Source organism: Leuciscus leuciscus (assembly GCF_965113295.1).
Source record: "Leuciscus leuciscus genome assembly, chromosome: 12".
NCBI classification, from domain to species: Eukaryota; Metazoa; Chordata; class Actinopteri; order Cypriniformes; family Leuciscidae; genus Leuciscus; species Leuciscus leuciscus.
The window spans coordinates 1,265,020-1,276,716 of NC_138736.1; the positions used below are offsets into that span (position 1 = coordinate 1,265,020).

Here is an 11,697-nt window from a genome sequence, read left to right on the forward strand (position 1 = left end):
TATATTGATATTTAAATCTTTTTAATATTTTAAACGATAATAACACTGTTCAGCAGTTGCAGAATGACTGCTAAAGTCACAGTACTGGGTGTTTACCAGCAGATGGAGTCATTGTGACGTTGTTTCTCAAACTGTTCCACATTTTTCTCTTTGTTTGACTGGGACAAATACCTGGCAACCCATCAGTGCAGCTCCTCTTTTAGCAGAATTGAGTGAGAAGTGAGAACACGTGGGTACCAGCTGTTCAAACCCAAACTATTCATTAAAAAAGACTTGTGCTGTGAGTCAGAGGAAAGAGGAGCTTGATCATCAATGCATCGACGAGGTTTGCTCTGGGCAGAGAGTTTATGACGGTGTGTATATGTGTGTGAGCAGGTAATCAGAAGTGTGTGATCTTGTGTTGCGTTCCTGTTGCACGCAGACCTTAAAGAGCAACGTGAATCTCTAATGTGCATAACAGCAGCACACACTCTCATTGTCAAGGTATATACAACGATGAGTGGATGTTTAATGAAGCCGGTCTAATACAGAATGAGATGGCTCAAAGAAAACAGCACATTTGAATGAATTATTGTGGAAATCTGGGGTTTTATTAATAACTAAAAATGTCTTGGTTACATTGGGACCTTTGAGCATGTATTCAGGCCAGATTCTCAGGATCACGTGAGATAAAGCCGGCCCGAATTCAAGGCATGAATCGTTAACCTAAAATTCAAGTGGAAGTGAGCGCAGTCAGGAGCCACTTCTGTCTCTAAAGAAAGGAGTTTAAGCTCAACTGTTCAGAGAGATCCCAGGCATGACCTAGGAGGATTAAACCCCCTCTCAAGAACCTGATGACCAGGTCGTGCTTTCACACTTAAAGGCAATAATAATAATAATAATGACAAAAAACAAAAACAATGGTAGAAAAAATTACAATGCTTAAAACAGCCTTTTCAAAATCAATGAGCGCTAGATTTCTTCCTTATTGAATGAGAAAGCAGACACAACCAGAACTGCACAAATAAAAGAGTAGGCTACTGTTTACACTAAGCACACATCCTGTTCTTACCGACATGACAAAACTACACAATATTTGAATAACTGTTCCTTGTATGCCAGGAGAAGTGTTGTGAAAAAAACACATAAATAATGATATTATTAAAATTGAAATGTTAGCATAACAATTATTATATTGATCAATAACTGGTACTGAACTGTACTTGAAATTACCTCAAATCCTGTTAACATGTTCATGTTGAAAGAACTTCACACTAACAAACTGTTTTGCTCATGTCAAGATCATAATATACTGAAAAACATGAATGTAATGGAGGATGTTTTGAGTTTAGCATCTCAATCCCATGCGGAGCATGCTGGGAAATCGACTGACAACAAAAAATGATTCATGTTATTCCAACTCAAAAAAGCATGATTCGTTAACAATTTTAAGTGAATTGAGTGCAAGTGCAGTGAAATCAAATGTTGCAACTCATTTCAAATAAGTAAACTGAACTTGCAGCAGATTTGGAGGGTTTTAAATGTCTTGTTCTGACAAATATTTTATAAAATTGTACTTGCCTGAAAGTTTGTAGCATTTTCATTAGGCTATTTCACTCAAAAGACAGAAAGGGACAAAAAAAATCAGGTCAATGTTATATATTTAAATATAAATAAAACTGGTGATAATGACTTAAAATGGAAACATTCTATCATAAGACCAGTACCCAAAAAACCAAGGTCTAAGTCCCTGAATGACTTCCGCCCTGTAGGTTTAACCCCCATACTGGCTAAGTGCATGGAGAAGGTTGTCCGTAAACATCTTACCTCATGCATAAAAGAACAATTCGATCCATTACAGTTTGCTTACAGGACAAATAGGGGGACTGATGATGCTACTCTTACTATGGTTAACATGGTTTCTAGTCATTTACAGCAGAACAACATGTATGCACAGATTTTATTTATAGATTTTAACTCTGCTTTTAATACAATGCAGATCCATATTCTGCTGGATTTAGGTGTGAATGGGGGTCTTGTACATTGGGTCAATGACTTTTTAACCGACCGCCCACAGAGAGTGTGTCAAAGAAACAGTATCGGAGGAAATTGGAGATGGTGCTCACTGCGGAACATGAAATCCACGGGGAGGAGTCGGATCCAGATCCAACTCCTCCCACCTTACCAGTGATGCGCGGGTCAATGTATAAACAACCCGGACCCGACCGACGTTTTCAACTAACCCGCCCGCAACTCGGACCGCAAAAAAAAAAGAAAGAAAATATTGTACCCGACCCGCTTCCTGACCCGCATTTTTTAAAAGTAGGCTAGTAAATGCATAGCAAGAAATACACATGACAAAGCCAGCACTTTGGTCATTATCTTTCATTATTTCGGCAACTTTGCTCTTTCTGTTTGTGTATTTGCGGAGCTTCCACTCCCCAGTCTTCACCTTTTCTCTTGCCGCCTCCATCTCTACCTGCAGACTGAGCTCGTGCGTCATCTTCGCGCCAGTTATTCAGCCAATAAAGTGTAGGCCTATGTTTTTCATAGAAAATTGCATGTGAGCGGAGTGGAGCGGGAGCAAGCGGGCGGATCTTGGACAGAACGCAGAGCGGCATTTTTAAAAGGATGGAGCGTCGCCCTATTTCCCGCTCCAATTTCGCTCCGCGCACACCAAGATTCTGAAGCATGCTCAGTCAAGCCTGACTCAGTCTACTGTTGATGACTGCAAGATGGATTCTATTTTCAGTCAAAACTCGGCTCAATAATGGAGTTCAAAAAGTAGGCTACTTCAAAAAGGAAAATAAGAAGTCATACAGGTGTAAAACTAACTATTATGTGGTAGAAGAAAACGACATCGTTTCAGTCAGTAGGCCTAAAGATTAATTTTGGAATCTAAAAAGACACATCTCTCGAAAACATGCAGTGTGATATGTGAACACGCTGGGAAGAAAGCAAAAGGTTAGCAAATTGAATACGGTAACTTAAAGTGTAGCCTAAATTAAATACAGCGTAAAATGCAAACAATTGATACAAGCCCATTTAAATTTTAATCCTGCGCGCTGCGCACAAGTTCAGTTATAAGAATGTTGTCCTAATAGTTAATTTAGCCTAGGCCTACTTTTAAAACGTTTATGTATATTTATTTTATATTTTTGTTTATATAAATTTTATTTATATTATTAGGCCCATTTATTCGTTTTATTTTACAGCAGTTTGTGTGTACAATGGATATAAGCCCATTTCAATTTTAATCGTGCGCGTTGCACAAAAGTTAACTTATCAAAATTCTGGCCTAATAGTAAATTTACTTTTAAAATTTTTATGTAGGCTATATTTTTGTTTATATAATTGTTATTCATATTATTAGGCCCATTTATTCGTTTAATTTTACAGGACTTTGTGTAGGCTATATTCCTTCTTACATAGGCCTAATTTGTCATTTGAAATAAAACATTTCTATTTGAAAAATGTTGTTGTTGCTCATTAGTTCTTTAGGAGGTAAGGCTGTGGTCTAAGCTACAGTGACATAGGCTACATGTAGATTTTTTTTCCCCTTTTTGGAGCGAGCGGGGGGCGATTTGAGTGGAGCGCGGATCAAACTGCGTTGAGCGCTGATCGAGCGATAATGAGCGGAGCGGCCTGATGTAGCTTTGAGCGGGGGAGCGGAGGGGTGGACAGTTCCGTGAGCGATGAGCGATGAGCGAAGATTCTCACCGCTCCACTCCGCTTATGCTCTCTATACTACTATATAAATTACAAAGGTTTAATTGGCATCTTTATTTCAAACGACCCGACCGACCGCGACCCGAATATCATTAAAAATATTTTTGGATGACTCGTAACCGCGGGTAACCGCGGGTGACCGCAGGCACCCGCTCATTTCGGATCAACCCGCGCATCACTGCACCTTACATATACCTAAACCTACCCATCTCCACCCCTTAATCCCTAAACCCACCCCTAAACCTAACCATCTCCACCCCTTAATCCCTAAACCCACCCCTAAACCTACCCATCTCCACCCCTTAATCCGTAAACCCACCCCTAAACCTACCCATCTCCACCCCTTAATCCCTAAACCCACCCCTAAACCTACCCATCTCCACCCCTTAATCCCTAAACCCACCCCTAAACCTACCCATCTCCACCCCTTAATCCCTAAACCCACCCATATCCACCCCTTAATCCCTAAACCCACCCCTAAACCTACCCATCTCCACCCCTTAATCCCTAAACCCACCCCTAAACCTACCCATCTCCACCCCTTAATCCCTAAACCCACCCTTAAACCTACCCATCTCCACCCCTTAATCCCTAAACCCACCCCTTAACCTACCCATCTCCACCCCTTAATCCCTAAACCCACCCCTAAACCTACCCATCTCCACCCCTTAATCCCTAAACCACCCCTAAACCTACCCATCTCCACCCCTTAATCCCTAAACCCACCCCTAAACCTACCCATCTCCACCCCTTAATCCCTAAACCCACCCTTAAACCTACCCATCTCCACCCCTTAATCCCTAAACCCACCCCTTAACCTACCCATCTCCACCCCTTAATCCCTAAACCCACCCCTAAACCTACCCATCTCCACCCCTTAATCCCTAAACCTACCCATCTCCACCCCTTAATCCCTAAACCCACCCCTAAACCTTCCCATCTCCACCCCTTAATCCCTAAACCCACCCCTAAACCTACCTATCTCCACCCCTTATATCTGGATCCAACTCCGCCCCTCGGATCTCGTGTACTGCATTGAGGTGCTACTGGGAAATTGTCCTAAACACAGGAGCACCTCAGGGTTGTGTTCTATCAACGTCATTATTCTCTGTGTATACTAATGAGATGACACTGCAAGACAACAAGTATAAACTATTTAAATATGCTGATGATATGGCCTTAGTTGGTATTTTTTATAAGAATGATGCTGTGTCTGATTATTTTGCTCAGGTTTCCTGGCTGGAGCAATGGTGTAGGTCCAGCTTTCTGTCAATCAGTGCTGTTAAAACAAAGGAGCACATCCCTGTCGCTTACTCTCTGTGGTCAAACAGTGGAGATAGTAAACAGTTTTAAGTATCTAGGTACACATGTGGATGACAAATTAAGTTTCACTGAAAATACTGATTGCATCTGTAAAAAAGCCGGGCAGAGAATGTTTTTAATTAGGAAACTGAAGGAGTTCGATGTTAGTCAGAACATTCTAGAGAAAGAGTATGTCAGCCTGATAGAGAGTATTCTCGTGTTTAATATCTCAGTCTGGTTCGGTCACTTAACACTTATAAATAAAAATAAGTTGGGCAGGATAGTCAAAACAGCAGGAAAGGTAATAGGCCGGCAACAAAAGTCACTGGATGTCCTTTATAGTACAGCTCTATATAGAAAGGCCCTGAGCATCATTGGTGACAAAAAACACCCCCTCCATATTGAGTTTGAGCTGCTCCCTTCAGGACGACTACACAGAGTGCCTCTGGCAAACAAGAATATCTATAAGCGATCTTTTATACCTAGTGCAATATATGTAATGAATAAACCACACTAAATTGTATTTTTCTGGAGAGAAAGTATACTGTACACGGTGTGTATGGGGCAACTACAGTGATGCTGTGATGGGTGGAGAGATGTACGGCACCGATGTGATATGATGTTGGTATGTTTATATATGTTTATGTTTGTACAATGATGTTTTTATAGGTCTGGTGAGACCAAAGAAAATTTTCCAGCCATGGCTGGACAAAAAAATGGTATTCTATTCTTAAAATCATTCATTTATTTAAAAAAAATTATTGCATCTAGACAGTTTGCCAAAAACTCAGATCTCAAATTCTGTAATTCTGAGACCAAAACATCCATGCTATTCCTGCAAAACATGACATTAATACAAACAAAGATAAACACAATTGAAGTTGTGAAATTACCCACAGAATTGAAGATCACATCCGGATCACAAGATCACACATTAAGTATCCGATTACATGATGAGAAGTTCCTGCATAAGCAAGTTCTGTTCACAAGAAACAAGGAATGCATAACCTGATGAAATGTCTAACTTGAATGCACTTCATATAAAAGCATCTGCAAAATGTGCACATGTAATAATGAAATCAATCTTTTCCAATTTCTTCAAGTCTTCTTGTGTTGAAACAAGATTTATAAATAATTATGATTTCATAAAAAAATAAGTATGATTTGTATACATGAAAAGTTATCAATGAAACACTTTACAGAGCATGAGACAGATGTTTTTACCACCATAAAAAAATAAACATTAATCAACACACAGATGAGTGAAAGCACTGTCTCATCACCTACATTTACCAAATATACATGTTACCAAATAATAAACTATTGTTTTTCCTCTTTTGAAAGTTGTGAAAACACTATTGTGGAGTTTTTCTTTTGCTATTTGAACAAATGGGAACACTAAACATATATTTAATGTACTCTCTCATTCACCAATATAGAAGTTTACCCAACTATGACGACTTGAACTTGAATTAGTGCATGCCGGTTAGAATTTTTGTCCAACTTGCCGACACCTTGTGGCCGTGTGTGACGAGTTTTACACTAGATTAGGCTATTGAAATAATTATTAACTATAGTATTAATTTAAGGACATTTTATTTTGAAATAATTTGTATTCTGAGAAATTATGCAAAATTACAATGCTATCGGAATTATCATAAATACTAGCTTCCTAGTTTTAAGAATTGGAAATAAGACCTCAGTCAAAATTGGGTTGCTATGAGCTCGTAATCATGACTTTCTGATAGCACGTGTATGCCGTTTATTTAGTCTCAAAACTCGTACACAGGATACGAGGGCAAAAAACAGTATCCGCGCGCCGAATGCCATCCTTGCGCGGGCGCGTTTCTGCACCGCGAGCGCTCAGAAAGTATCCGCGCGCACAAACCTGTGTCCTGCGAGCATGGGGCTATGACGCACTCTCGCTCCACCCTTTCTACGCCCTAGCAACTGGCTCGCTTGTCAAGTTGACTTTTGAGACTTTGGAGGTGGGGAAAGTGGCTGATGTCTCCGCTCATTTGATTGGTCACTTTCAACACAGGTCATGACAAGACATGCGATTGCAGGTGCAATCAATTGATGTTTGAGAGAAGAACAATTTTCATGGGTCATCATGTCGGAACAAGTAAGTCACAAATGCACTGTAATATTGCAAGTTAGCTACATTTTTGTCATTAGAAAAACTAATAGCAGAAGTTTTCTGCCCTCCTTACTGAAATTTGCTAAAGCTAGCTACCCCTTAGTTAAAACTGCTATATTTAAATAACTTGAAGATCAACCAATTAACGTTACTGCATTCAGTTAATCTTCCAATTATTTACATTTAGCGGTTTTACCTATGGGGTAGCTAGCTTTAGAAATGCAGTAATTTGTTAAAGGAGAAGTTCACTTTTAAAATGAAAATTCTGTCATCATATACTCACCCTCATGTTGTTTCAAACCTGTATGAATTTCTTTCTTCTGCTGAACACAAAGGAAGATATTTAGAAGAATATCAGTAATTTTTTGGGTCCCATTGACTTCCATAGTATATATTTTTCCTACTATGGAAGTCAATGGGATGCATTGCATGCATAGCATCATCTCAAGGCTGTCAAGTCTTGTCTGGGTTGTACACAGAGTTTACACTGTACCAGAAGGACCCTTGTCTCTGGTACATGTGGACACAAACCACAAGTTAATCAGGTTTGTATTAAAGTCAAGTTTATTTGAAGGTAATTAATCTAAGGTGAAGATAGCATTAAGGCCCTTGCACACTGAGTCCGAAATTTTTGCACGTTAAAAAATAAATACGACCTCATGTTTTGTCAATCACGCTTACACACTGCCTCAGAAACTTTCGTCCGTCATAAAAAAATTCGGATCGGGTTAGATTTTCTGCGTTTTCCGCATCCGTAGCAAACATTTTGAATGGTGTTTTGACAATTCAGAGCCACCGAATCACGAATACGAAAAAACGCATACGAGAATTTTGGACTCAGTGTGCAAGGACCTTTACTCTTGAGTGATCTATGGTCGTGTGATCATATGCATAATATACTGAGTGTTGTTTTTTTCCTTTTCTTTATATATTTCTTTATACATGTATTTTTGTATTTCTGTTTTTGTTTTACTCTTCCTATAAATTTGTTAACCTGTTTAAAATGTTAAGGAAGTGCCGTTACGTCATGTGTTAGTTTGAGCGCTCTATTTTTGCGGGATGTCATGATGTTGAGAGGTACTGTATGTTTTTATCAGCTCCTCAAATAAGTGCTTAAATATTGTTTAAAAATGCACTTTGTAATAATGTCTAATTAAGTTTTACTTAAAGAAAGTACACTTTTATCATGATATTTATAAACACACTTAAGTGCACTTTTTACGAATGCACTTTGTAATAATATCTAATTAAGTTTAACTTAAAGTAAGTACTCTTTCATCACAATATTTATAAACACACTTAAGTGCATTTTTAAAAATGCACTTTGTAATAATGTCTAATTAAGTTTAATTTAAAGTAAGTACACTTTCATCACAATATTTCTTAACACACTTAAGTACACTTTTTACAAATGCACTTTGTAATAATATCTAATTAAGTTTACTTTAAAGTAAGAACACTTTCATCACAATATTTCTTAACACACTTAAATACACTTTTTAAAAATGCACTTTGTAATAATGTCTAATTAAGCTTAACTTAAAGAAAGTACACTTTCATCATAATTTTTATAAACACACTTAAGTGCATTTTTACAAATGCACTTTTTAATAATGTCTAATTAAATGTTACTTAAAGAAAGAACACTTTCATGGCAATATTTATCAACACACTTAAGTGCATGTTTTAAAAAATGCACTTTGTAATGTGTACTAAGTTTTACTTAAACATACATTTTAAATAATTATGATTTATAGTGTTTTAAATTTATTAAAGTTATTAAAGGAAATTTATTTTGATGTATTGACTAATATATACTAAATAAAATAACAGTTTTAATGGAAAACATGGAAAATAATTGATTTTAATTCCAACTCAAGTGTGTTGTCCAAAATTAATTTGTTAATGTATTTTAAATGTGTTTTGTCTATAATATATACTGTGTGCATTATGCAGTTGAAATGTATTTTTCCAATACATCTGCTTATACAGTATAATCCAGTACAACTTATTGTTGACATTTTTATCACCAGCCCTTACTATGAACTCAACTAGTGTCAGCTTTCTACATAATATTTGAAAATAAAATGTAATATAAGAGAGGAGCCTAATAGTAATGTGTTGTAGCTACTTTACATCTGTGAACATAATACTTTCAATATCATTATGTTGTTCTAAGTCAATTAAACACACATTTAATTGTATTAATTGCGAGCAAAAGTTAAACAAATGTAAACAAAATTAATTTGCATTTAAATTCAGTTAAAATACATTTAATTTTAATCACACTACACTACATTGGAAAAAATGGGAGGTGGGAGGTGAATGAATCATGTTTTCAATAATTTATATATGATTGCACTCATTGCATTCTAATAATGTCTTACATTGTAATGTGAGGAAGGCTTGTGTGGTCGTGTTCGAGGAATTTGGTTGCTGATTTTTAAAAAAAACGAAGTTATTTTAAACAAGCTAGCACTACAAAAAAATTGCTGAATGCTGATCCAATATTGTAACACTCGAAGACGTTTATATACATTTAATACAAATAATCAATCTTATAACCACCATAAATATTTAATATATTACCCACCTCTAGAAAAAAATGCTTGTAAAGTTTTCAATTTCATTTTGTATTTAAAGAGTTGTTCAATTACTATTTGTTTTGGAATATGTAATATTTTTGTGTTTATCTGGATTTAAACATTGATTTTGCAGGATCAGTTCATATTTGTTATTGGAGATATTGCAGTGCAAGCGGTGTGGAATCACAGACCTGTATTGATGAGGTGATGTTACAAGATTTATCATGACAGCACATCCTGATCAAGCTAAAACACTACTTTCAAGTCACTAACTATCCCTATAGCTTTTAAATGATTTGAATCTTTTGCATGTGCAAGTAATAAATTCCCACCTGTGCATTCACTCATGCCCCTATAATCATCATATATTTTATAGGTAACAAACCAAAGGAAGAAGGCTTGCAGCATTGCTGTGTCAACCGTGGTAAATACAGGAACAGGAACATCCTTCATGAAGATGTGGGGCAAGCTTAAAATGTAAGAATACCTTTCTTAATTTGCATTGGTCCTGGGTTTGCATGGGTCATACCGTCATACAGTATATCTATATTTGTGTAATTGATAAAGTTATGCTTAATTCCCTGTAAAGTAGCAATAAAAAGGTTCTCTATTTTTAATCACTTTAAGCCCAGTGTCAGTAAAGATGGCGTAGTCAGTGGAATCCTGGTGTTTGTGGGAAATAGAAGGAACCTTGCCCAGCTTTCTACTACGATGTGGCCCTGGTGACTGAGGTAATCAATCACATCACACAATTTATCAACAGTTAACAGTCAAAAGTTTACATACACCTTGCAGAATAAACTGCTTCATCAGGGTAGTACTAAATAAAAATAAAACGTATACATTTTTGTGATCCCTATTATTGCTAAAATTGTTAACATTTTGCAGATACTGCAAGGTGTATATCAACTTTGAAGCGCAACCGTATCTCTTTCATTCAATTGAGCCAAATATAATAATGGACTGGATCTGTATTATAAACAAATTTTCTGTTTTTGTTTTTTTCCTCAAGGCATTTTTTCTGACTTTCCTGCATCTTTGAAACATTTCCATTCTATTAAGATGTTAACGTTCATAGACCTTTAGCGCATTCAAATGTATTGAGTTCAAATTAAAACGTGATATCAATATTGCGTAAAACACGTCATTACCGAATTCAGGGGTGTTTAATAACTTCAATAGTTATCAAGCACCAGCTGATTTAAGTTTTTCTTCAAACAAAGAGACAAAAGTAATTTTCTCATAAATCATCGTACACGGATGCACTGTGTTTTGTTGTATGCACAGATTTTGAGGGTCACTTTATAGAAAGATGTGTCCTTGTCTTTGTTTCATGGCATTTTTTATTTAATAACATACATTTCAACATACAAAACGCACATTCGCAACTCTTGTAAATGTTTTTCTTTTGCTGTAGATTAGGTGGTGCAGGCAACAGAAATTTCTACCAGCTGCCGACATTCTAGGAAGTCTGTTTTTCAAAGTGTCAGGAAAATAGACACGCTACAATAGATTGATGTTAAAAATTGTTAAACAATTTCAAAACAGGGTGTTTCAGAAGAAATGCAAACAAAATCAAAGATGCATAAAAACAAAGGTGTCCAAAATGTTACATGCTAATATTTGGTCTTGTTTCAGAGTCGGCATGCTCCGGTGAAAACTGTGTGACTTGTGTGAACTTCGATGAGGCCGAGAACAATAGCACTGTTAAACATGCGGTGCAATAACAATGTTCGATATAAACAAGAATCCAACTCTAATGCGACTGAGCTTGTTTCACATATAACTGTTGATATATATATATATATATATATATATATATATATATATATACTGTGTATAATAGTTAGATAATGTATCTAACAATTGAAATTTACGATATGTTAAAACATTTTGGCATTATGCTGATGAGGCCAAAACTGCTTACCACATGTTTTCATAAAAAGAAGAACAATTATTAAG

General features: G+C 36.5%; 1 long non-coding RNA gene across 3 annotated transcripts; it reads left to right on the top strand.

Moving 5' to 3' along the window:
• Window positions 1–9,485: 9,485 nt before the first annotated feature.
• Window positions 9,486–11,087, top strand: LOC309511815. 3 transcript variants are annotated; one of them, XR_014210781.1, is made up of 4 exons: window positions 9,486–9,944; window positions 10,112–10,212; window positions 10,363–10,466; window positions 10,748–11,087. It is a non-coding gene; the product is annotated as an uncharacterized lncRNA (long non-coding RNA). The 3 variants fall into 3 exon arrangements; XR_014210782.1 differs by having other exon boundaries at window positions 9,486–9,939; XR_014210780.1 differs by having other exon boundaries at window positions 9,486–10,212.
• The last annotated feature ends 610 nt before the right edge of the window (window positions 11,088–11,697 follow it).